We start from the raw sequence: 27,582 nt of genomic DNA, 5'->3' as shown, positions 1-27,582 counted from the left end.
GACCAACTCTGACTATGCGTGGTAACAGTCCACTTCAGTTTGGGGCTGGTAAAATTGCTTTCCATCATCTCTGTGTCCATCTCTTCCCTTTAGATCTTTTCTAAGTTCCTCTGTTCATCCAAATACAACATCAGTTTATTTTCAATGAAAGAGGCACCAAGAATAGGGACAGGCAATTCATCTTCCACAGTCACAAAACTATGCCAGTTGTATATAGGCCAGACTTCAAACAAGCAATAGGGATGGAACTTGAAAACTAACAAACATCTTAAATATAACCCTCATCTCTATTCCTCAGTCTTTCTGACAATCACCATATGGTTATCTGGGCTGAGATAATGTGAGCTCTTTGCCCTTCAGGGCCTTGCTGTGTGGATGGAATTCTTAACTGGTTTCATCACTCGTGACAGGGTTAATATCTTTCTTGTGGCTGGGCATTGTTGGTTTCCCAGATTCATTCTTGAAATCCTTTTGCACCATGTCACTCCTCAGTAAGTCTACTCAATTCATCCTTTGTCTTTCTCTGTTTCTCATGCCATACCCTCTGGAATATGTCACTATGCGTGGTGTCCATTCTGTCATGGCTCTGAGTGGCATGCCTCCAAATGATTACAGCTGTCTTCCTAGAACCTTATGTAGAGTAATTCATTCTTGCCTCTTTCAAAGAGCAGTGATGCTTTGAAGCCACTGGCATTACCAACTCCAAATTATTCCTCATTTTCCTTCATGTTATATCACTGCCCAGCATTCCAGACTAATAAAAGTTGCTGGGATCAAATTTACCATGATTTCCTTGCATGTTATAAGCACCCTGATCACTGGTTGTTGCATAGCAAATAGAATGTACATGGACAAAAATGAAAGCAAGGCAACCAATTAGGAGGTTACTGCAGTAATTCAGGGAGATCTATCAATGGCTTGAATTAGGTGGCAGTAGTGAGGCTGGTATCGGAGAAGGAAATGGCAACCCACGCCAGAGTTCTTCCCTGGAGAATCCCAGGGACAGAGGAGCCTAGTGGGCTGCCATCTATGGGGTCGCACAGAGTCAGGCATGACTGAAGCGACTTAGCAGCAGCAGCAGCAGTGAGGCTGGAGAGAAGTGTGGAATTTCAAGGCAGCAGAACAAACAGGATTTGAAAGTGAACTGAAAATGTGGCATGAGGAATGGAATGAGGAAGCATGACGTCTCCTAAGTTTTGGGGAGAAGGAGGTTAATAGGGAGGTGTGCTGAAGGGGAGGGGAATAGAGATAGCACAAATAAAGTTGGTTAAATGATGTTAAGGATCTCTTTCAATTCACTAGTGAGAATTTGACTTAAGATCATTAATATTGAAATATATGTATTAGCCTCTTGAAATCTATAAAGTTGAGAATGACTCTGAGGCATTGTTATTATTTTGCTTTGGTTCCATAATATGGGTACCTTGGAGTGGGCTGATTTCTATGCAGTGTGGGGCATTATTGATGGGTAAGTTCTTTGACTAGATCTGATAGACAGAGTGCCTAACGAACTATGGACAGAGGTTTGTGACATTGTACGGGAGACAGGGATCAAAACCATCCCCAAGAAAAAGAAATGCAAAAAAGCAAAATAGCTGTCTGAGGAGGCCTTACAAATAGCTGTGAAAAGAAGACATGCGAAAGGCAAAGGAGAAAAGGAAAGATATACCCATTTGAATTCAGAGTTCCAAAGAATAGCAAGGAGAGATAAGAAAGCCTTCCTCAGTGATCAGTGCAAAGAAATAGAGGAAAACAACAGAATGGGAAAGAATAGAGATCTCTTCAAGAAATTTAGAGATACCAAGGGAACATTTCATGCAAAGATGGTCTCAATAAAGGACAGAAATGGTATGGACCTAACAGAAGCAGAAGATATTAAGAAGAGGTGGCAAGAAAACACAGAAGAACTGTACAAAACGGATCTTCATGACCCTGATAATCATGATGGTGTGATCACTCACCTAGAGCCAGGCATCCTGGAATGTGAAGTCAAGTGGGCCTTAGGAAGGAAGCATCACTACAAACAAAGCTAGTGGAAGTGATGGAATTCCAGTGGAGCTATTTCAAATCCTGAAAGATGATGCTGTGAAAGTGCTGCACTCAATATGCCAGCAAATTTGGAAAACTCAGCAGTGGCCGCAGGATTGGAAAAGGTCGGTTTTCATTCCAATCCTAAAGAAAGGCAATGCCAAAGAATGCTCCAACTACCACACAATTGCACTCATCTCACACGCTAGTAAAGTAATGCTCAAAATTCTCCAAGCCAGGCTTCAGCAATATGTGAACCGTGAACTTCCTGATGTTCAAGCTGGTTTTAGAAAAGGCAGAGGAACCAAAGATCAAATTGCCCACATCTGCTGGATCATGGAAAAAGCAAGAGAGTTCCAGAAAAACATCTATTTGTGCTTTATTGACTATGCCAAAGCCTTTGACTGTGTGGATCACAATAAACTGTGGAAAATTCTGAAAGAGATGGAAATACCATACCACCTGACTTGCCTCTTGAGAAACCTATATGCAGGTCGGGAAGCAACAGTTAAAACTGGACATGGAACAACAGACTGGTTCCAAATAGGAAAAGGAGTACGTCAAGGCTGTATATTGTCACCCTGCTTATTTAACTTCTATGCAGAGTACATCATGAGAAACGCTAGGCTGAAGGAAGCACAAGCTGGAATCAAGATTGCTGGGAGAAATATCAATAACCTCAGATATGCAGATGACACCACCGTTATGGCAGAAAGTGAAGAATTAAAGAGCCTCTTGATGAAGGTGAAAGAGGAGAGTGAAAAAGTTGGCTTAAAGCTCAACATTCAGAAAACTAAGATCATGGCATCTGGTCCCGTCACTTCATGGCAAATAGATGGGGAAACAGTAGAAACAGTGGCTGACTTTATATTTTTGAGCTCCAAAGTCACTGTAGATGGTGATTGCAGCCATGAAATTAAAAGACGCTTGCTCCTTGGAAGGAAAGTTATGACCAACCTAGATAGCATATTAAAAAGCCAGAGGCATTACTTTGCCAACAAAGGTAGGTCTAGTCAAGGCTATGGTTTTTCCAGTAGTCATGTCTGTATATGAGAGTTGGACTATAAAGAAAGCTTAGCACCAAAGAATTGATGCTTTTGAACTGTGGTGTTGGAGAAAACTCTTGAGAGTCCCTTGGACTGCCTGGAGATCCAACCAGTCCATCCTAAAGGAGATCAGTCCTGGGTATTCATTGGAAGGACTGATGTTGAAGCTGAAACTCCAATACCTTGGCCACCCAATGTGAAGAGCTGACTCATTTGAAAAGACCCTGATGCTGGGAAAGATTGAGGGCAGGAGAAGAAGGGGATGACAGAGGATGAGATGGTTGGATGGCATCACCAACTCAATGGACATGAGTTTGGGTAAACTCTGGGAGTTGGTGATGGACAGGGAGGCCTGGCGTGCTGCAGTTCATGGGGTCGCAAAGAGTCGGACATGACTGAGCTACTGAACTGAACTGAAGTTCTTTGAGGGTGAGAGCAGGGCCTTATTTGTTGTGTCTTCAGCACTAGGAATCTTAACAATTATAGGGACTTCCTCTTCCACTGCAGGGGGCATGGGTTCAGTCCTTTGCCAGGGAACTAAGATCCTGCATGCCACATAGTGTGGCCAAAAAAAAAGTACAGCTCTTACTTAACAGTCTTACAATCATAGGTATTGGAGGTCTGTCGAAATAAATAAATTAGATTGTATGTTCGATTTACAGAGAACTTGATCATCTAAACAAATCACATGTCTTTAAAATACATCTCCTTGAGGGGAAGTAATGCCCCCCGAAGCAGCCAGGGACCAGAGGACCAGGGGCTGAATCAGCAGGGTGTCATTACTGCAAAAAGACTGACTGGACAGATGCTGTAATGGGTTATATTTAGGTCTGGAATAGAATAGTGAGGGCCAAATCTGAAAGTCGGTGACAGAGTAGCCTGTAAGAACAAGGATTAGAGTTTGGAGCTGGGAGGCCCAGCAGGTAGGTCAAGTCATCCAGGACTTTGCCCTGTAAATAGCCTCCCTGTCCCCAAGGTGCCGGCTGTCCAGGAGGTTGTTGTGCTGGGCTGGCTGCTTCTAATGGGCTCACTGCAAACTGGTCTGGGCATAATTGCTATGAAGATGGGCATTGTATAAGGGGGGAAAAATGTCTGCTGTCTGGAGAAGAGGAAGAAAATGAACCCATTTTCTGCATCATGTATGTTAGATAAAAATTCCTTATCCCCACTGGCAATATTTTATCTGTTTGCCCCAACTGAGGCCTAGAGCTCACAGCCCTGCCAGTATTATAGGATCAATATAAAAATTCCTGTTGGTTTGCTGTTGCTGCTGCTGCTGCTAAGTCGCTCCAGTCATGTCCGACTCTCTGCGACCCCATAGACAGCAGCTCACCAGGCTCCCCCATCCCTGGGATTCTCCAGGCAAGAACACTGGAGTGGGTTGCCATTTCCTTCTCCAATGCATGAAAGTCAAAAATGAAAGTGAAGTCACTCAGTCGTGTCTGATTCTAGCGACCCCATGGACTGCAGCCTATCAGGCTTCTCCATCCATGGGATTTTGCAGGCAAAAGTACTGGAGTGGGGTGCCATTGCCTTCTCCAACTGACTTGGAGATTATTTGAGAGACAGACCTGGAAAGCAATGATATGGCAGATTCAATATGCTAGTTCTCCTTAAAAGAGGGTCTCTGAGAGAGGACTTTCTGGGGGCCTCTCCAGTTTTCAGTTCCTCCTGATGTCTGGTGGCATGTGGTAATGTTTCTTCCAGTTCTTTGTCTTTTCACTTCAGTCCATCACTTTGGGGCCTAAAGAGGTAACATCCACAAATATTTTGGAGCCTGTTCTTTTAACCACGAATCTTTATAACATTTCAGCTTGTTTTGGCATGGTCTGGGGATTGGCACAGAGGGAATGGTGCAGGGGAACAAGTGAGACTGTTGTTTAAAAAAAGTGGCTTTTCTCAGCTTGATAGCCAGGGAAATACCCATTTGTTGTCCTCCTGGCATAGATTTTAAAGTATTAATGAGGCTGCCTTTTCTCCACCCTGTTCTTCACTTTTCTGCACCCCAGCTTCCCACCTGTCCTCCCCACGGTGAGAAAATACGTTTTGCTGGAGCCATTTCCACCTGATGGCTTCCAGGAGTGGCCCCGGCCATGGGATGCTGAATGTTTGCACTGGGTTCGCAGAGAGCCAAGTTGAGGAACAAGCGTGTTTGTATGAGGCCACGTGCCCTTCTAGTGTGGCTGCTTCTGGTTTTGTCCGTGACCCAAGCTGAAGTACGTACTCCAGGTTGAGGAAGGCCAAGGAGTGGCTTGAAAAAAGAGCAGGAACTTTGTGCTTTATTCTTCGCTATGAGAGCCAAGTTCTGCTCCATTGTCAGTCAGTAGTTGCTGCTTTCTGATCCGCAGGTGTAGCCAGACCAGGCTGATCCCTGGTTACCCAGCTCACTGGCTGCCACATGGGCCACTTGGAAGCTACAATTAATAATTTTGCACTTCCATGCTCCCTCCCTCTCTTGCACATGACGTTTTCTAACTTCTTTTGGGACCTACACAAAATAGAAGAATAACCCACCAACACCGAAGATTTCCCATGTTGTGAGATATATTATTATTTCCTGCCATTCAAGAGACTGTTTTATAATGCCAGCCAGGAGAATTTTTAGGAATAGGCTAACATTCTTTTTTCTCTTAGCATTTCCTCATTTGTTCTTAGATTGCCAGCAGCCTCGAATGGGTTTCTGTAATAAAAGTTCTTCAGTATTTTCTTTGTAGTGATAAATAAACAATCAGCCAATTATTTATTTTCTAAAGTCACTGGCAGTGTTTCTTTGCTATATTGATACCAGGGTACAAATGGTTAATTCCCCGACAATGGTAGCAGTAAAGCCTAGGCTAGTCAGATATAAGTGGACACAGAGAATGATCGCTCATCTCACAAATGTTCTTCAGAGAGAGAGAGTTCTGAAAAAAATGATCATCTTAGCAAAAAATAAGGTATCCAGTCATCTTGGCTAAGCTGGCCAGAAGAATAAACTGAATAGGTTATTCTATAATTTCTATTAGAAAGAGAATCTGAGCTCACAGGAAAGGCTGCCTGGAGTCCCCTGACCCTTCCACTTCGGGATACCAGTGATGGTGAGAAAGAGTAAGCCTGTCAATCAGGGCAGAGGGCTTCCTCTTCCTACTCCTGTCCCCACACTTGCAAAGAGAAGAGTGTTTCTAGAGAAGGTTCTTGAGATAGAGCACCAAGCATATACACTGGTAAAGAACAATCCTGTGAAAGGCTGGCTGCTCTGGTTGAACATTATTCGTATATGTACCAATGCTTTTTCACCACTGACAAAGAAAGGGAGATGAGAATTTGTTTTACAGTGCCCATGTACACACTCCAGCATGTTTGTGAGGCAGGGGAGGAAATTCTTTAGCAGTATTTTCTCATGATTAATTCTAGTTCTTGGGTCTTGGTCCACATAGCTTCAGTTTTTAAAGCCGTTGATGGAAAAATATTAGCCCTTGTGACTGAGAGGGGCTGAGATTTTCAGATCTTGGAATGTTTTCCTGCTTCTAATACTGATCAGATCCAAAAGAGAAATAAGAAGGGCAGATGTCTCTATGTCAAGTGAAGGGCTTGCCATATTATTGTTTTCTCATTGCTGCTCTTTCCTTGCTTCTTCTGCTTCACCAATTCAAACCCTAAGCCGTGCCTCCACCAGGAAGTCTCCTCTGCCTGGCTTTCCCAGCATTCACATTATGTGTTGTTTCTCTCTGTCTTAACCTACTGCTGCACTCTACTATATTAGCTGCTCAAGAACTAAAACAATGACATATCCAGTAACCACTTATTAAACTGTTTAATAATTATTGAAATGAACCTCTAGTCTCTGAATTGACCCTCTAACAACAGTAGTCAGTGGTCTTCACTTTATATTGCAAGTCAGCCAAGGAATGATTATAAGTATTAATACTTTATGTGATCAAAATAATCATCATCTGCACAAATAATTAAAAATAAACTCAATAAATTCAGTTACAGAAGGGTAACAGACTGGTTCAAAATTAGGAAAGGAGTATGACAAAGCTGTATATTGTCATTCTGCTTATTTAACTCATATGCAGAGTACATCATGGAAAATGTTGGGCTGGATGAAGCACAAGCTGGAATCAAGAATGCCAGGAGAAACATCAATAACCTCAGATATGCAGATGACACCACCCTAATGACAGAAAGCAAAGAGGCACTAAAGAGCCTCTTGATGAAGGTGAAAGAGGAGAGTGAAAAAGCTGGCTTAAAACTCAATATTCCAAAAACTAAGATCATGGCATCTGGTCCCATCACTTCATGGCAAATTGGTGGGAGAAAAATGGAAACAGTGACAGACTTTATTTTCTTGGGCTCCAAAATCACTGTGGATGGTGACTGCAGCCACAAAATTAAAAGAAGCTCGCTCCTTGGAAGAAAAGCTATAACAAAATTAAAAAGCAGAAAAATCATTTTTCTGACAAAGGCCCATATAGTCAAAGCTATGAGTTTTCCAGTAGTCATGCACAGATGTGAGAGTTGGACCATAAAGAAGGCTGAGCACCAAAAAAGTGATGCTTTTGAATTGTGGTGCTGGAGAAGACTCTTGAGAATCCCTTGGATAGCATGGAGATCAAACCAGTCAATCCCAAAGGAAATCATCCCTGAATGTTCATTGGAAGGACTGATGCTGAAGCTCCAATACTTTGGCCACCTGATGTGAAGTACCAACTCATTGAAAAAGACCCTGATGCTGGGAAAGATTGAGTGCAGGAGCAGAGAGGGGAGACAGAGGATGAGATGGTTAGATGGCATCATCAACTCAATGAACATGAGTTTGAGCAGACTCTGGGAGATAATCAAGGACAGGGAAGCCTGGCGTGCTGCAGTTCATGGGGTCGCAGAGTTGGATACAACTGAGCAACTGGACAATAACAACAGAAGGGTATAAATTGAAAAGTAAACATTTCTCTTTCTCCTACCCTCATTTTTCACTCTCCAAGTATAACCAATGCTAACAGTTTTTATGTATCCTACTAGAGGTTTGTGTACGAATGCAGATATAGCAGGGAGTCCATTATACATACTCTTCTGCACCCTGACTTTTAAATAACATGAGTAATTTATCCTAGAGGTCTTCCTGTCTCCTCACACTATTTTTTCTTACTGACTATAATATCCTATTGTGTAAATGATCAGTTATTGATTTAAGCAGTTCCCTGTTGATGAGCATTTAGATGATTTTCATCTTATCAGTAATGACAGTGCTGCAATGAAGTTTTCCCTGTATTCATTACTGGTGTTTCTTACTAACACCACTCCCCAAGGAGATTGAAGATCCTGGATCCATACCCCACTGGAGAGGGACAAGTGCTCCACCCCCTCTTGAAGCCTGCCACCAGGGTGCCCTCTTCTCCCTTTCCTGTTCATTTTAATTTTTCACTCACTTCTTCATAACTAGCTTCTCAGCCACAATCAATCCACTTAAATGCCTTATAGAAAAGGCAGTAACTTAAGTGCATGAAGTTGTCATGTGTGATAGAATAGGGTGCATTGGGATTCATGGAGAAATGGAGAGCCCCAAGGCCTCAAGACATGGAAATTCCAGAAGAATTTTAAATAGTCGTGGTTTTCAGGCTCTAGGACGCTAGCTGATGATAACCAATTTGAAGAAACGTGCACTTACAGGACCCTTTCTGCTAAGTAGTTCCTCGGCCTGGACTGTCTGCAGTCTCAATCTTCTCCATCCTTCAGGGGCCCAGCTTAAATTCCACTTTTCCAGAGTGTTTCACCTCACCCTTGGTGCCTTAGCACTATATTTTAGCCTCTGCTTATAGCACATCACACTCTGCCTTCCATGGGAGGTTTTGAATAGCTGATGTTGGCCATCCAAGAGCCTGGGTCTTTGAGTTTCTCATTCTGTCTGCCTTCAGCATTTATTTCCATCTAGTGGATTCCTAACAGATGTTCTTATTAGGAGAAGGACAGAGAAGAAATAAAGCCTAGTTTTGGAGACAGTATATTATGTTCAGGGCATGCAGAAGAAAACCAAACAAAATCCTTTGAATATCATGGGCATAAATATTTTTGGGGCAAAAAAATTCTGTACAAGGAATCTATATCACTAAATTAGGGAAGTCTGTCTTCTGTGTGTTATGTCTGGTTGGAATAATAAGGTTAATTTTCTTTATCATAGAAAACACAGACACAGGGGAGGCTTGAATTCTCAGTCTGAAATAACTTTTAACTCGAGTGGTTATAAAAGCAGTGGCATCCAGGCAGTTAGAACATGAGGCGAAGCAAGATAGGAACAGGCAGCGCCCTGCACAGTCAACAGCACCTTCGTGTCCGAATGTCAGAAGCTTTCTCATGAAGTACAGGCTTGGAAACACCCTGAGTAACCCTAGATATGGGGACATGCTGATACGTTGACTTTATTGATTTATGTATTAGAGCTTTATTTATGTGTCCAAGAGTGACTGAGTGCCTGGTTTCTGAGCACCCCCAGATCCAGTTTGGGAGAAGGCCTCCAGATCCTGATGTAGGTAGAAGTTCATCAGCAGTTTTGAAGGCTGCCTTTCTTAATCATTGAACATTTTCTACTGAGATTTTATATTCAAGTTGCATTTTTTGAGGCATAATTTCCATACAGCAAAATTCACTTTTTAGTGTATAGAACTATGCGTGTTTAACAAATACATATAGTCATATAACTAACACCATAATCAAGATATGGAATGGTACTATCATCTCCCCAAATTCTCTCAAGTCGTTTTTTTTGTGACTACTTTTGGTAGTTGAGATTTTATTTCTCATGCCCTTTTATAGTCAACTCTTTCTTTTATTCCCAGCCCCTGGCCACTGGTGACCTGTTTCCTGACCCTTTAGTTTGGCTTTTTCCAGGATGTTACATCCATGGAATCAGGTGATATGTAGCCTTTTGAGTCTGATTTCTCTCATGCAGCAAAATATATCAAGATCCATTCATGCTGTTGTGTGGATCAGCAGTTATTCCCTTCTGTTGCTCTGATGTATGGATATATTGCAGTTTATCTCTTCACCAGTTGAGGGACATTGGGGTTGCTTCCAGAGTTTAGTCATTGTGAGTAAAGTCACTATAAACATTCACATACCATTTTCTTTTGGTGTGAACATATGTCTTCATTTCTCCTACCTAGGTGTGGGATTGCTGGGTTGAATGACAAGTGTGTGTTAATTTTTATAAGAAACTGCTGAATCATTTTCAAAGTGGCTGTTCTATTTTGCAATCTGAGAAAGGTCTAGAATTAAGGTTGCATCTATACCATCTTAGATCACTTCAGTAGGATTATGTATTTCAAGTGGATTAAAAGTCACTTAAAGGTTTCCATGAGGTTGTTCTGCTTCAGCTGTGGTTGAGTCGAGAGGAAGGGAGAGAAGTGGAAGAGGGATGTAGACCGTATCTCAGTGGGTTAAGCTTTTTACTTATATACAGAGCTTTTTTTTTTTTCCTTCTGCCTGAAAATGATTAAAGTGAGTGAGTGCTTGCTTGGCAAGCCACAGACCTGATATTCAGGGAAGATTACAGCAGCTTTGCAGATAAGCTCAGAAAATCTGCTGGGCCACAAAGTTGTTTCCCACGCCCCTCTGGGCAGTCCCCAGTGTCCTGGTGTGATGATATTGGATAACGTCAAGTACTGGGAACCTGAAGACGGCACGTCTTTTAAGGATGATTTTCCAAGTTTTATTCAAATTCTCAATTGCCTGGTAACTGATGTAGCACTTCACCTAAATGCTTTCAGATTCTGACCACTGGGCATACTCTCCTCGACAGGCTACTTATTATCTAGATTTTATGTGGTTCGTATAGGGGGACTGTGGATCTGGCCTCTCCCACTGGCCTTGGAACCTCAGCCCTGACTCCTGAGAGCTGTATCTGTGGGCTCTCTGGCTTTTGCTGCCATCAGCACTGCTGGGCTCAACAGGAAGATCAGTTCAAAGGCTCTTCAGGTTGAAGGCCTCGTCCTCCTATGGCTTGTCATGGGTCACACTGGTTTGCTTTAGAGTCAGCTGGGCATCAAAAACAGGAAGGGAAAAAAAAAAATCAGTGACGTGGGGACCTCTAATACCCTTTTGTAATCTTCAAAGTTCTGTAGTAATTGTATCAAGCACCTTGACCTGGAAATCCAGCCAGTGTCCTCTGGGGACCAGTTACCTGCAGTGTTTGAGTAGGAATTAATGCAATGATCCTGACCGAAGGCAAACCTCCAACCAAGGGCACAATGGGGGTTTTGTATTTTACCTCACAGCTTCCACTTGAACAAAACAGAGAGGAGATGGAAAAGCAAATGGAAAAATGATTTTTCTGTCTGCTTTTGCTTCAGGGGACTGTCCATTCAGTGCTTGCCTCTTGGGGGTCACAGCTTCCGGCTCCCCCTTCCCTCCCTGAGTCTGTGTGCTCGGACGTGCTGTGGAAGGTTTTTCAGAATCAATTGGCAGGTCTGTTTTTGGAGCTGATGTTGACAGTCTTCTTAGTGATGCCAGTTTGAACAGAATGTTAAGGACCAATGGACATGATACCTGAGGTATTGAGAGGAAGCAGCTTGTTTTCTTCCCAGCTATAGATGTGACTGCAGGTGAGCTCTTTGGAGTTGAGCTATCAGAATTCGACAGAGAAGCTGTGGCAGTGAGGGAAGATAATCACAGCTTTTGATTGTGCCCCATACCCTGGAGCACCCAGCAGTTTTGTAACTTTTCAGTTGGCATTAACTAAACCCACAGGATGGCTTTCCCTATTATTGTCCGGGAAATTGTTTCCCCAGGGCTGCCGGTGTTGGCAGCCCCAGTGAATGGTCCAACTTTATGTACTGCACGTGGCCCAAGAAAGACCCAGTTGGCAGGCTCTACGCATCAATTCCAAAAGGCAGAGAGTAAATGGAAACATCTTTGGGGACTCTTGCTTGCTAGGCGTATGGCGAGTTCATAAAGCTAGGCATCTTATCAGGCCAATAAATACATTTGCCAAGGAAAAGAATACAGTGCTAATGGATGTGAAGGAGAAAAAACTCAGAGCAGCAGCCTGATGCTGCTAAATTTCATTCTTAATAAGGGAGGTTGCTATCAGTGCAGGAGACACTGAGGATGAGAGCATAATATCATAGGAAGCTGTTCATAATTATCATTGATGTGCTTTAAGTATTATAATTAATATATTCATACTGGTTCTATCAGTAAAACATTTCTCTCTGCGATGTATATTATAATTTATGGTTTGCTAGGTCACAGTAGTGCTGAATACTCCACAAATCTCATTCCTCAGCCAAGAGATGGTGTCAGTAGACCAGCTTATAGAAGCATTTGGTCCATTTTTCTGCTTAGATTTATGGTGGACCAGCGCTCATGCACTGACAAAATCCACAGCATCTGGGGGAGAGAGAGGGGCTACTAAAGTGCTTTTTTAAAAAATTCCTTTGTTTTTTGACAAAGAGGATGGTTCAGAAATTTCCTAATCATCTTCCTGTTTGAACTTCTCAATCTGCATTTGAAATTGTTTCCCTTTGGTCTTATTATTATAGGCTTTTTTCCTACGCTGAAGTGTGTTAGCAATGTCAGTGAGTGTCACCTACATAAAAAAACATCTCATTCAAGCCTGAAAGAATATTTTTGAAGAAACTCCTTTTAAGTTTTTATGAAAATGATACATGTGTAAGTTAAAAAAATAGAATATCACAGAAATGTTTATATGAGAAGCCATGTGCCACCCCCCAACCCCCAACACTGAGAAGGGGCTAGATTTTAGACAGGAGTTTGGAGGTGGTACTCCAAATGTTGTCTGCTGCTGCTAAGTCGCTTCAGTCGTGTCCGACTCTGTGCGACCCCATAGACGGCAGCCCACCAGGCTCCCCCGTCCCTGGGATTCTCCAGGCAAGAACACTGGAGTGGGTTGCCATTTCCTTCTCCAGTGCATTAAAGTGAAAAGTGAAAGTGAAGTCACTCAGTCGTGCCCGACTCTTCTCGACCCCATGGACTGCAGTCCACCAGGCTCCTCCGTCCATGGGATTTTCCAGGCAGGAGTACTGGAGTGGGATGCCATTGCCTTCTCTGCCAAATGTCTGAGGGAGAACTTTATCCTAGAGTGTTGGAACACATGCTAGCCCTCCTACGCCTTTCCAGACCATATTTTTAGGGTTTTATTTTGAACTAATTTTAGACCTAGAAAAAAGTTACAAAAATAATAGAGTTTCTGTATATCCCTCACTCAGCTTCCCCTAATGTTAATGTCTTACATATAGTACAGTTTCCAGGCAGCTCTAAGTTTTCTCTATAGATAATGAGTCCTCTGATAGTTTGGGCACAAGTCACTTTTTGAGTTTCTAGCACAGCGCATGGACCTAAGGCCCGGATGGGGAGGAGAGTGAGGGATACCTGCAGGCCACAGGTACATCATTGTTGTTTAGTCGCTAAGTTGTGCCGGACTCTGAGACCCCATGGTCTGTAGCACACCAGGCTTCCCTGTCCTTCACCATCTCCCGGAGCTTGCTGAAACTCATGTCCATTTAAGTCAATGATGCCATCCAACCATCTTATCCTCTGTTGCCCCCTTCTCCTCCTGCCCTCAGTCTTTCCCAGCATCAGGGTCTTTTCAACAAGTTGGCTCTTTGTGTCAGGTGGCTAAAGTATTGGAGCTTCAGATTCAGCATCAGTCCTTCCAATGAATATTCAGTGTTGATTTCCTTTAGAGTTGACTGGTTTGATCTCCTTGCTGTCCAAGGGACCCTCAAGAGGCTTCTCCAGCACCACAGTTCAGAAGCATCAATTCTTCAATCCTCAGCCTTCTTTATAGTCCAACTGTCACATCCACACTTGACTACTGGAAAAACCATAGCTTTGACTAGACAGACCTTTGTCGGTAGAGTGTCATCTCTGCTTTTTAACACGCTGTCTAGGTTTATCATAGCTTTTCTTGCAAGGAGCAAATGGATGTTAGGTAGTTTCGACGAGCTTTTCTGTTTTTCATCCCCTTCAAAATCCCAGTCTCTGTTGCAGCTGCCCAGTGAGCCTGGGGTTTTTACCGGTACATTGCCAAACTGCTCGCTCCCACCCTCCCACTTAACCAAAGTTTTCTCCTCCATGTTCTAGACTCATATTCTTTCTCCATATCAGTCAGGGTTCTCCAGAGAAAAAGAACCAGGTAGATACAGATATACATAGAGTGATAGACACAGAGGTTGATTTACGTTAAGGAATTGGCTAACATGATTGTGGAGACTGGGAAGTCTAAAATCCACAGGTCAGGCAAACAGGCTAGAAATTCAGATGAGTTGCTACTGTGGTCTTGAGTCCCAGATCCATAGGGCTGGCTAGCAGCCTGGAAACTTGGGCAGGATTTCTATGTTAGTGTTGAGGCAGAGTTCCTTCTTCTCTGGGAAACCTCAGTTTGGGATCTTAAAGTCTTCAGCTGATTGGTCGGACCCTGTCTCCCCTCAGCCCACCACATTATGGACGATGATCTCCTCCACAGAAAGTCACATGATCATCAACACTCATCACATCCTTATAGTAACATCTAGACCAGTCTTGGTCCCCAAACAACTGAGCACCACAGCCTACCCAAGTTGACACAGAAAGTTAACCATCATCTGCCCAGTTCTCATTTGCCATCCTCTCCTTGACCTCCAGAAATCTGCTGAAATCTTTCTTCTTTCCCTGATGTTTCTTTCCTGATTGCTCCACTGTTACATCCCTCCTCCCCCCGTATCATTTTACTAGCGTCCAGAGAGACAAATGCTTGTATATATTCTGCTATTAGTGGATACCCAAGTTTCTTTGTCAGAGAGACTAACTGCTCATGCAAGTGCCTGTCTTATATCCTGGACTTTTGGCAGAGATCAGCAGCCCTTTTAAGGTGAGAGGGAAAAAAAGGCATCACGATTCATCTCAAATTTGCTTCACATATTGCTCGATTTACTAATATTGATTCTTAGTTATCTATTGCATTGTACTATTTAGATTTTTTCAAGTATTCATTTTATTTAATCTGACCCATCTAAATGAAATTATTTATTTTCCTATTCATTTGGCTGTAAGTCCACCCAACTTTGAAATATATGAAAAAAAATCATGATGTGAATTCTGACCCTTAGTTTTCTTATTTTAATTTTTAAATCATAAGCAAAGCTCTTTGAAGGACTTATATTCACCTCTGTAATTCGCAACACCTAGAAGAGTGCTTTATTCAAAATAGGCACACAAAAAGTTTTCAATATGCTTACATTTTCAAAAAGCCCTTTAGCTTTGTATCATAATGTCATAGTTTCATATGGTACTTTAGAGATGTCAAATGTTTTCATTTCTGATATTTCATTCACTGGTCACATTTGATACTGCTAGGGGGTAGGGAGGTTGCAGGCATGTTTAGTCTTATTTACTGTAGGACACTTGGAGTCTGTGTGAAATGGTTAATAATTTGCTGAGGTCGTGTAACTTACAATTTAATTTCTGAATCTGCCTGATACCAGGTCTTCTGACTCCTAGTTCTGTGCCCTTTACTTAGGATACATTGGGCTTGTGCTGTACACATCCTAATGGGAACATTAAACAGTGGGCATATTTCTATAAATCCTAGTGCCATTAGATATGCTTGTGATGGACTCATACTCAGGGCATGTTCTGCTAATGATCTAAACTATTTCTTTCTTTTGTAAGAAGCTAAATTTCCTTGGACAGTCAGCCCCCCTCGCTGTGCCCTTACATGTTCTGTACCCGTGGACCAAATAGAGTCATGCATGAAAAATGCTTCTAAGGTCAGACTCTCTCAGAGCAAAGGCATGTGGAAGAGTCAAAAACCACTGTGTTTTCTGAATCAGATCCTCCTTGCCACCAGCAAAAATTCATCCATACAAGAAATGCTCTAGTATTAATACAAAAACATCCAGTTAAACCCATCACAGAATTTACGAACAGAAAACAGAGCTACAACCCTTTCCCCCCCAAACCTTCCAAGATGCAGCTTTTCAAAAATAACGTTGTGGTTTAATTAAATGACTAGAGGAAAAGTAACAATGCCTTGTTCAGAAAAGAACATCATTGCAATATAAGTATAGGCTCACTGATGCAAGTAAATATTCTCTATTTTTTTTTTTTAAAGAAATACCATGTGTTACGATTTAGTATAAAGCAAATGCGACAGAAGCCAAGAATGGTTCCTAAAAGCAGAGCCCCATCATGCAGGGACCTTTACCATTGTTCTGAATTAACTTCTCCCACCACCACCTGGGGGTGTATGAGGGGTAGTTTCCTTGACAAATACTCCCTACCTCTGGTTTCCCAATTTTTCTTTATTCCACTTTTTTTCAAGGCTGCCTCTGACACTTCTCTCCTGCCCTTCCAGTCCCCACCTCTCCACTGGATTCATGTACTCACCATCAGGTGAAGTATCTTAACTAATCCTAGTTGTAAATTATGGATTATTCGGGCCAGTTTCAGGCCAGGTCTCATATTATTCCACTGAGTCTGGCAGAGGCTTAAAGGATTAAACAATCCTTCAAGTATTTCCTGTTATCACTCCTCTTCTTTCAGTGTCTAGGAGCATCCTTAGGGCCTGGGGCTCATAACCATGGATGGGTATGTGACTTGGCCTATGGGGACCTGTGAATCTCCAGATGTGAAGGTGGAATAATATGAGCATAAGTGCATTTTCCTGGGAAGTGGGTCTGGAGTTTTCCTCAGATCCTAAAAGGGACCCATGACCCAAGAATATTTAAGAAGCACAACTGGCTCTCAGAGGCCTGTGAGCTTCCTCCAGCTTATTCTGTTTTCACTTGAGGCCTGGGCTGGGCCTTGCCATTGATCCCTCAGGCCCTGGAGCAGCTGCCTGTTTCCCTTCTGGTTTCCCCAGATGCGCTGGGCTTTGTTTCCTTTGCTTTCTCTCCAGTGTGCTGCCCGTTGGCTAGACCTAAGCTCTGCCTGACTTTTCTTACTCATTTGCACATCCCCCTGTCCTGGTGTAGAAGGTATTCCTGCCCAGTTTCTTTCCCAAGTAGTTCTACTCCAGCTTGGTTTATCCTAGAATATCTTTTCTGAATATAGGGCATCACCAGGAATTTTCCTCAACCCTCTGACCCCTGCTATAGTTCAGTTGGTAAAGAATCCACCTGCAATGTAGGAGACCCCAGTTCGATTCCTGGGTCTGGAAGATCTGCTGGAGAAGGGATAGGCTACCCACTCCAGTGGGTAGCTTCCCTTGAGCTTCCCTTGTGGCTCAGATGGTAAAGAATCCATCTGCAATATGGGAGACCTGGGTTCAATCCCTGAATTGGGAAGATCCCCTGGAGAACGGAAGGGCTACCTACTACAGTATTCTGGCCTGGAGAATTCCACGGACTGTATAGTCCATGGGGTCACAAAGAGTCAGACACGACTGAGTGACTTTCACTTTTCACTTTCACTGACCCTCATCAGTCCATCTGGTCTATCCCAGACCCACTGCCCTCCTTAAGGGTGACACATAGGGGCTTCCCTAGTGGCTCAGATGGTTAAGAATCTGCCTGCAATGCAAGAGACCCAGGTTTGATCCCTGGGTTGGGAAGATCCCCTGGAAAAGGGAATGGCAACCCACTGCAGTATTCTTGCCTGGATAATTCCACGAACAGAGGAGCCTGGGCGGCTACAGTCCATGAGGTTGGAAAGAGTCGGACATGGCTGAGTGACTAACACTTTTACCTTCTCAGGGAGTCATACTCCAGGGACCAGTAGCATCCCCTTGCCCTGAGAAATCCTGGCACTGCCTTCCCTCGTATCCCCCTACAATTGCAAGGTCCCACGCTAACATTATATAACATCCTGTCGCTCCCCACCCCCCATCAGTCCCATCCAGGGTCAGCTGCAGATCACAAACAGGTTTTACCTTGCTTCAGCCTCACTTTAACAACTTCTCTCTCTCTTGGTTTTATGCGAGCAGTTTCTACATTTTCTGGTTAATTTTTTTTTTAATGTTCAGGATTGGAAAAAATAGCCAACACTGATTAAATTTGAAAAACAGGAAGCTGGACAGAGATAAAAGATAAGAAAAAGATCAAAGAACCATAGAGTTCCAGTGCTTTCCTTTGGGTAGGGTCTGTGCTTTGGTTTGGGCCTCTTCTAAGTGACCCCTTCACAGCCTGTGCACCTTCTGGTTTGCTACCCGTGAAGGGCCTGGCATACAGAGGGGGCACAGTTGGAAAGGAAGCTGAGGGGTCTGGCTCCTCGGCCACAGGAGCCTCAGTGGACGGATCCCAGATCATAAGACACATTGGCAGTGAGGGAGGTTTGGGGCCCCGAGTAACCACCGTTCTAGTCCAAAGTGGCTCCCCGCGAGGTCTGCATTCTGAGTCTGCTCCCATCTCCCATAGCCAGCCTTTGCTGATTCCCAGATGAGAGAATTCACCCTGCCGTCTTTAGATCGCTGCTGTCAGTCAGAGTTCTGAGCTGTCCCTTTGCTGCTTGTGATACTCGATCCCCAGCCCCCAGCCGAGGAAGCGAGCCGCCTGCGGCCTCACAGACTCACAGGAAAGCTGAGTCATAGGCAGAGGGCTAGTTCCTGTCCTCAGACAGCAATGGGGGATGCCACGGCCCCACTAGATCTCTTGCCCAGGCCTTGCCTTTCACCCCGAGGCCAGCTTTTCAGAAGGGATCATCTCTGCCTTCACTGGCGAAAAATGAGCAGTTCTCTTGGGAAGCCAAAGCCACCTCCTGCGCTGGGGCGTGTGGGAGCGGCTGGGCAGTGTCTGTGCCGTCTAGCTGTGCCGTTCCTCCATGGCTTTCTTCATCCAGTGCTTCTGCCCAGGGAGAAGAATGAGGTGTGCACAGCTGGCTCCATGAGAAGGCTTTGTCACCATTAAGACTTGTTAATGAGGCCTTGCAAAGTATTTAAGAGCCCATGGCCACCAGGTATCTCAATTTAATGTGTATATACAGTGAGCCCGTGGGAGGAGAAAGATGATGATTGCGTTTAGTTGGCTGCGGAATAGGGTGTCAGGAACAACCCGAATTGTATGTGCAAGCTTCCTCCCATCACAGAGCACATGGAGTTCTCCTGTCTCGTAACCCGGTGGCCCTCCGCACACCACACTGCCTGCGTGACCGCGCCTCCCTGCACTGTAAAACACTCAACCGATGCACAGTGTTGGGACTAGGCCCTGCACCTGTGCTAGGATCAGTTTAAGAGCCATGGTACCCTCAGCCAGCTGTCATTTTGCCTTTCAACAAAGGAGTCACCCTGACGTGAGCCCTTGTAGGAGACATACAGTGGTTCTTGGTTGGCACTAGCCATATGAGCAGTGTGACAAGGACAACACAGAACCCAGGCATGCATTCCCTACTCTACTGTCCACTTCCTGAGCACCTTCTATGTGCCCGGCACTGCGCTGTGTACTTCATCTGATTTCATTCATACTCAGAGCAGTTCCATGAAAAAGGTGTGTTTAGCCCATGTTGCAGGTAAGCGCATTGACAGCAGAGAGGTAACATGCCGCCAGGTATCACAGCTAACCTCTGGTAGACCAAGGCCTTCTAACCCAAGAGCCCTTGCTTGTCCTACTAACACCGGGCTTTTGTGACAGTAAGATCCCGGAACTGCATGTGAGAGTCACCTGGAGACTGAAAATAATGTTAGATCCTCTTCAGATGGGGCCCAGGCAAAAGCTGCCAAACACCCAGCTTCCGCTCCAGCACTGAGAGGACAGCCTGCCTCACCGTTGCCCCAGGCTCAGCATAGGTCTGTGCAAAACCACCAGCTCTCCTGTACTTCCTCCCCGCTCTCTTCCCCTAAGACAAAGCCATTCAGGCCGTCATTAAAAAGTCCACAAGCAATAAATGCTGGAAAGGGTGTGAAGAAAAGGGAACCCTCCTGCGCTGTTGGTGGGAATGTGAATTGGTGCGGCCCCCATGGAGAAGTATGGAAGTTCCTCAAAAAACTAAAAGTAGAGTTTCCATATGATCCAGCAGTCCCTCTCCTGAGCATATGCCCAGACAAAAGCTACAACTCAAAAAGATACTAAGCCAAGAGCAGCACTACTCACAATAGCCAAGACAGAAACACCTAAAAGTCCACTGACAGATGGATAAAGAAGATGTGGTACATATATACAATGGAATACTATTCAACCACAAAAAGGAATGGTATAATGCCATTTGCAACAACATGGATGGACCTAGAGATTATCATACAAAGTAAGAAAGAGAAAGACAAATACCATATAATATCACTTATATATGGAATCTAAAATATGACACAAATGAACTTATCTATGACTGCAGCCGTGAAATTAAAAGACGCTTACTCCTTGGAAGGAAAGTTATGACCAACCTAGATAGCATATTCAAAAGCAGAGATATTACTTTGCCAACAAAGGTCCGTCTAGTCAAGGCTATGGTTTTTCCTGTGGTCATGTATGGATGTGAGAGTTGGACTGTGAAGAAGGCTGAGCACCAAAGAATTGATGCTTTTGAACTGTGGTGTTGGAGAAGACTCTTGAGAGTCCCTTGGACTGCAAGGAGATCCAACCAGTCCATTCTGAAGGAGATCAGCCCTGGGATTTCTTTGGAAGGAATGATGCTAAAGCTGAAACTCCAGTACTTTGGCCACCTCATGCGAAGAGTTGACTCATTGGAAAAGACTGTGATGCTGGGAGGGATTGGGGGCAAGAGGAGAAGGGGACGACAGAGGATGAGATGGCTGGATGGCATCACTGACTCGATGGGCGTGAGTCTGAGTGAACTCTGGGAGTTGGTGTTGGACAGGGAGGCCTGGCGTGCTGCGATTCATGGGGTCGCAAAGAGTCAGACACGACTGAGCGACTGATCTGATCTGATCTGATCTGATGAAACAGAAATAGACTCACAGATATAGAGAACAGCCTTGTATTGCCAAGGAGGAGGCTGAAGGGCAAAGGATAGGGATTAGCAGATATAAACCATTATATGTGGAATGGATAAACAACAAGGTCCTACTATATACCATAGAGAACTATATTCAATATCCTGTGATAAGCCATAATGAAAAAGAATATGAAAAAGCTTTGTGTGTGTATATATGTGAGTCTACACATACATATGTGTGTATTATATATGTATGTATGTATATGAATCACTTTGCTGTACACTGGGAACTAACACAACATTTTAAATCACCTATACTTCAACTGAATACATTTAAAAAATTAGATCCATTCACTGCAGTTCATTCAGGCTAGGGCTCAGCCATGGTGCAGACTGGAGCAGATGACTGCAGGCAGAGAGCCAAGGAGGGTGGCTGTGAGGGGGACAGGGACCAGAGTGAACCCGGGGACATAGAGGCAGGCAGGCAGGCAGGAGAGGCTGTGGAGGTGTCTAGCACAGGGATGGACACATTCGACTTGAATGAGGGGAAAATGACTAGGTGCTGAAGTTTGTGTGGGCAAAAGGTTTTCATTACCAAAGATGAGTGGACACAGAAGAGTATTGTGTTTGGAGAGGGAAACACTGAGGTTGCATGGTGCACGCTGAGTGTGAGATACTGTAAGAACCAGACCAGAAGATGACTACTCGCAAGAGAACATCTGCGGTGAGAGACCCCGGGACCTGCTTGATTTCCTAAATGCATTGAGATGTGATGCAAAGTCTCTGAAAAAGGGGAGGCAGTTAAAGCAGGACAGTGCTGCCCAGGTGCTTTTGGAGCATTCAGACACTACTCTTGTGTGTGTGTAATATATGTATAGATCTCTTAGAAACCTTAGGACAAGTGGAAAAAACAAACCAGACCAGAAGGCTACATTTTGTTGATACAGTGCATATAAAATGTTCACAATGGGCAATCCATAGAGACAGAAAGTAGGTAAGTGATTTCCAGGGACTGGGGGCAGAGAGGAGTGGAGAGTGACTGCTGATGGATGTGGAATTTCTTTGGGGAGTGATGAAAATGTTCTAAAATTGATTATGGCAGTGGTTGCAGTACTCTGAATATACTGAAACCCACTTTAAATTGGTGAATTGTACAGTGTATGAATTTTATCTCAATACTAATATAAGGGTATATACATATATTCTGTTCAAATTGTCATTATTTGCTTGACTAAAAATAAAATCCAAACCAAAAACTAATTCCAAATTGTATCCAATCTTTAACTCAAGTATATATGGGCATCTCGACTTCCTATGCAGAGAAAATACACGTCCTTACTCACTTCCCTTCCAAACGTTACCTTAATTGTCAGAGCAAGAAGCAAAAACCTGTGAATTTGGTGATGGGAAAGCAATCTAAGGAATAATTAGATTATTTATTTAAAGAACCAGAGTTGCTTGCAGGAGAGAAAAGCCCATGATCCTTTGCTGTCTGGTTTGTTCCCTGGGAGAACCATTCTTCTTGGCCTCTTTTTAACATATATGCTCTTACATATTTATGATTTGAAAAAGTGGGATAGAAAAGGAGAGACTGAACAGTTTCTGTCTTTGAGATTTACACTAAAATATGTGTTTGATCTTGGTACATAATTTTTAAACCTGCAAAATACAGATGCTTGGACAATGGTATCAGATTTCATGATCGTTGGTATTTCCTTATAACAGGTTGGGACTGGGTATGGGGAAATCTGAGTTAGCCTCAAACTTAGGCACAATTTATCAAGTTGACTTGAAAGTGTTAATGGCAAGTACTGTTTGGAAACAGCCTTGGATATTTCACGAAAAGCCTTGGGCATACTCCAGGATAGGGATTCTAAATACCACAGTAGTCGAGTCATGTGCTCTCCTTGTAAAATGAAAATGAGCCTGCCTGGCAGCCCATGAAGAACTAAGCTTCACTCCAAACATAATATTTGATACTGTCCACACTTTAGTGCTCTGTTACTGTTGGCTCAGGTATCTGATATGAGATTTTCTTTTGTTGTTGTTCAAAGAAAAAAGGTTGGAAAGTTCTCAGATTGCTGGTGTGATGGGAGGGAGGTTCTGTGAGTGCACAAATAGAAGTCTGTCTCCAAACTAAACACGCACAGTATACAACATCTTCGGTATGAAGAGAACACTGTGTCCAGTATTACTTCCCAAAGCCTTGCAAAATACATTAATATGCTGCTTCCATTTCATGAACGTATTTGAAGAGAAGGCGGCTCGAGGACGTTTTCTCCACATACAAGTCTTAGATCTGGAGTGGGACCTAATGGAAACTAATGCTTAAAGTTCTCCAAAATCTCACCTCCTTAGTTATGTTTTGGCATGGCTTCTTCCATCAGCCCTTCAGAGGCTTTGCCGTCCGGGAAGTAGGCTGAGGGCCCCAGGTGCTCGAATGCTGGAATAGTTGATCCCTGAACAAGCCTAGATTTATTTGGCATTTTGTGCAGCCTGGCTTGACAAGAGGACAAGGTGTAGTAGCGACCCATCTTTAAGGAGAAGGTCCATTCTTCCGAGAAGCTGGTCTTCCTCACTGGACGGTGAGTAACTGGAGAAGTCCTGGAAAGACTCATCTGTTCGCTGCTGGAGGCTGATTTGCTGCCCTGCAGAAGCACACACAATGCAAGAGGACCTGCAGCGGGTCGTGGATTTTTCTGCGGAGTCAGCAGAGTGCTGCATGCTAACTACCAGGTTGAAGAGTGCTGAAGTCATGTGTCAGTACATCCTAGGAGGAGGCTCTGCAGTGGAGAGCTTGACTGAAGCGTAAGGGTGTCACACACAACTTGATTTTCCATTTGGGGCCATGGACGGCTTCTTTCAAACCCACAGATGGTCTAAAATTTGTAGCCTCGCTTTTAACCACTTCCCTTACAAACCTTTCAATAAAGAATTGAACAAGCAGCAGAACTGAACTCCCCTCCACACCCTCAGTCTGCCTGATTGGATCAGAACAGGGTCCCAGACGTTTCCCAAATGAAAACCACGTTTGCATACTGGTGGCTCACAGGCCCACCCAGCCATAGACGATGTGTTTTACTTGGCCTATATTCTGTTTTTAAAAAATACTTGAATGAGTTGTCAACATCTGAAACTCAGGAAATTCCATATTTAATCTACATTTCTGGTTTCTCTTAAAATTCCGAAGATGTGACCATCCTGGGCCAACATTCTCACATGACGGTGATACGGCGAGTCCAGGGGGGCAGCTGTGCCCTTCGAGTTAGATGCGGCTCCCTTCTGGGTGCCCCAGTGCTCACCCAGCCCACCTGAGTCACTTCCTTTATCTACTAATCCCTTTAGATGTTTGGGTTTGGGACTCCCCAACAAGAGAAGGCACCTTGTTTCTTGATGTTTGGACAGTGGTACCAGACTTTTTGACCAAGTGCCTGTCGGTATGAAATTTGATCTAATGATAAACAAGATTATCATACACATGCCTGAGTCCTGAATTCAGAGACAGGTAACATGAGTACAATTTAGGATATAAGGCTCCACATTCATGTCTAATAAGAAATAAAAACTATTTCAAACAAAGAGATGTATATGGAAAGGCCCACTAAATGGAGGATAGGTAACCTGAGTTTTTGACTCAACTTCCCACGCCCCATGCTGATAGAGGTCAGCTTCCTTACCTTCGTGATGGAAGCATTTGTAATCACCACTGTTACTCATTCCGCATTCGTCCAATATTTATCAAGTGCACAGGACATCGAGGCTTTAGAGTCTTGCAAACGTGGATCTGCACATAGGACTTCATTTTCCTCATCTAGAAAATAAGGAACATAATATTAAACACCTCTGAGTGAGCTGCAGGACCAACTGTATGCCAAGCTGGGCGTCAAGCCTTAGAAACGTCAGACTTTTTTTTTAAAGAGGAGTTCCATATCAGACTTCTAAATCAGAGGTCCTTAGGGGATCAGCCCACTGATACTTGAATCAGAGCATGACCCGCTGCTACAAAGTTGTCCACACACAATAGTTCGCATGACATTCCAGGGGTTGAGGAGCCCACCCATGGGGCCGGCTTCATCTCTAGAACCTTCTCACTGGGTTGGTCACACAGGATGTGGAAGAAGTGGTTCCAGAAGAGACAGAGCTGCATACCAACATCAGTCAGACAGGGCAGCTCTGTGTGAGGGCAGGGGGCTGAGATGCACAGAGGTGAAGCGGGCAGTGAAGGACGTTTTCAATGAAGGTGTCACTCGGCCAACACAGAGTCAGCATTCTGTGTACCTGTCATGTAAATAACCATGGCTACTCTGGCACAGTCACAAAACTGATTCTTTCACAGTTTTTTCCTAAATTGCTATTTGTCATCCTGGGTCTGAAAACTAACCTCAGTATTTAGTAAGTCAGACCACTGCTTTTGCAGAAGGCTGGTTTGACATTCTTGCATCCCCCGCTCCTCCCCACCCACCCTATAGTTCCCTGTATGTGCAGGACTCATTGCACATGGGACCTAGTTATCTGCTGATGACCCAGTCACTCTTGGCGGTCTCTGTCCCTGACCCTCTCTGACCTTTGGGTTGGCTACAACACTTTATCACAGTCCTTCCAAAGCAAATCCAACTGCAAAAGTATTGGGAAACAGGTAGATTTTACTGACAGTTTGGCAGGCAGGGTAAAAAGATAACTCATCACACTTCACACCCAGATTCCCAACAGACAACCCTCAGCTGCCGAAGCTTGTCTCTGTCAGAGGCCAGCCCCCTCACCTTTCCTCTTCACCCCTCCTCACTCTATAGCATGGGCTAAGTCAGAGAATGGGGCTCCCTGAGCTTCTAGCGTTGCTTCCTCATTCTTGTTATCTACTACTGCCCTGAATATGAGAAAGCCTCTGTGCTGAGGATCACGGCTCTGTTTGTACCAGGCAGCCACCAACAAGTCCTTCTTAGTGTTCCTTCTGTTTGCGGTGGGGTTGGGAGAAAGTTTAAATAACAAATATAACCTCGTCTTCCCTCTAGCCACAAGGTAGCTTTTGTTTCCACTTAATACATTAAAGACATCCTTTAATGGGTTGAGCATGTAAACTCATCTCTCATTTTTAGTAGTTGCATGGTGTGCCATCGTATACAGCAGCATGATGTATTCGTATTTCACCATTACTGAGCATTTACTTTATTTCCTTTTTTTCTATTACAAACAGTGCTACAGTCAAATAAATATTGCACACTTGTGTGTGTCTGAAGGATGAATTTCTGGAATAGGTATTTCTGTTTCATGAATATGTACATTATAACATTTAATAGCTATTGCTGTCCAGAAATTCATCTTCCCACCAACTGTGTAAAAGAGACTCTTTCAAGTTGCTGTAAAATTACCTCATTCTGTATGTTTGTTTATACCTGTCCCACCTTGATTCAGGAAGGGTTTAAAGTGGCTAGCAGGGGAATATAAATGAGAGGTAGATGGGAGGAAACATGAAAAACAAAGATAAAGACATAAAATGGACTGATGAGTAAGGTTATTGCGAAAATTCATTCAAATTCATGGTATGCCCCAGGCAACCCTCATGTTTGGCACTAAGCTTTCCAGTAGCCAAAGCAAAGAGGAAACGCTGGTCAATTATAGAATCCACACCCGAAAACAAAGTCACAGCTTGGCAGCCTCATATAAAGGACCTCGTGTGGCAAGACAGTGTTCTTAGCAGTGCAACCTCATGTGACCCCAACAACACTCCTGTGGCTGCCCATTTTTCTGAGACCCAAAACACGTTGCCCAGGAACAGAGCCCTGTCTTAAGGTGCCGTGTGCTGATTATGTTGGGTGGGGAGCAGGCTGGCCAGGACTGATACGCCATGCCTCTGCTCTGAACGTGGCCGGATAGCAAGGCATTCAGAGTTAGTGTCATCACTCAAACACACAAATCCTCCTTTCTCCCAAAAGCTTCTGGGAATTGCCTCGTGGAAGAGACCAGAAGCAAATCTGGGCCAGTGTGCGTAAGGCTAGTCAGGAAAACACTCTGGAGACGGCCCCTGGGCAGGACGCGTGGGCTGCCTGCCAGGTAGGTGGGCATGGTGCCAGACGGCCACGCTCTCTGTCCTGCCAAAGGCTGAGGGCAAGGATCCTGGAGGGAGTGAGAAGCCAGGGGCCACGGGTGCAAGTTGTACCTGCCTAAGAGTGGGCTCATGAAGGGGCTGGGGGAAATTCAGACCTCAGACCTTGGAGAGTGGAGACAGGAGGAACCCAAGCGAGCTCAGCTGGGAGGGAAGACTGTGCTAATTAGCCCCGCAGGTGTGGAGCCGGCGGAGAGCAGATGGAGGATGTGAGGAGGCCTGGATGGAGAGAGAAAGGAGATGAGCTTCCCCGAAATCACCTAGGACCCGAGTGTCCCTGTGCAGATGGTCAGATGGCTCTTCAAGGAAGTTCTGACCCAGAGCAGAGGGAATGAAGCTAGATACCCAGCCGCAGGCTTGCTAAGAGACAGCTGGACTTGGACCTGGCTTTGAAAGGAGGGCAAACTAGCAAGAAAGAAGGGAGACTCCAAGGGTCAGGACTGGCAAAATATTCAGAAAACAAAACTGATTGAGTCACGTAAGACTTTGTCCCCAGATCCCAGTGAGCTCTGGATAATATTACCCTCAAGGTACCTGCAGTATAGTCCAGACACCCAACCACATCCCATGGAGGACATATCAGGAAATGTATCAGGAGCAGGAAAAGAGAAT

General features: G+C 44.2%; 1 protein-coding gene and 1 long non-coding RNA gene across 3 annotated transcripts in view; one reads left to right on the top strand and one right to left on the bottom strand.

The window, feature by feature from the left end:
* The window catches only part of MARCHF3 (membrane associated ring-CH-type finger 3), a 156,732-nt gene that overhangs the window by 23,577 nt on the left and 105,573 nt on the right, over positions 1–27,582 (top strand). The gene's annotated exons all lie outside the window — the stretch shown is intronic.
* Positions 10,951–27,191, bottom strand: LOC102410687. Its single transcript, XR_006553463.1, has 3 exons — positions 27,076–27,191; positions 24,548–24,681; positions 10,951–11,084 (listed from the first exon to the last, which is right to left on the bottom strand). It is a non-coding gene; the product is annotated as an uncharacterized LOC102410687 (long non-coding RNA).

This window comes from Bubalus bubalis, chromosome 9 (genome assembly GCF_019923935.1).
Source record: "Bubalus bubalis isolate 160015118507 breed Murrah chromosome 9, NDDB_SH_1, whole genome shotgun sequence".
Taxonomy (NCBI): Eukaryota; Metazoa; Chordata; class Mammalia; order Artiodactyla; family Bovidae; genus Bubalus; species Bubalus bubalis.
The sequence above is the reverse complement of the archived record's forward strand: the minus strand, read 5'-3'. Positions and strand labels throughout refer to the sequence as shown.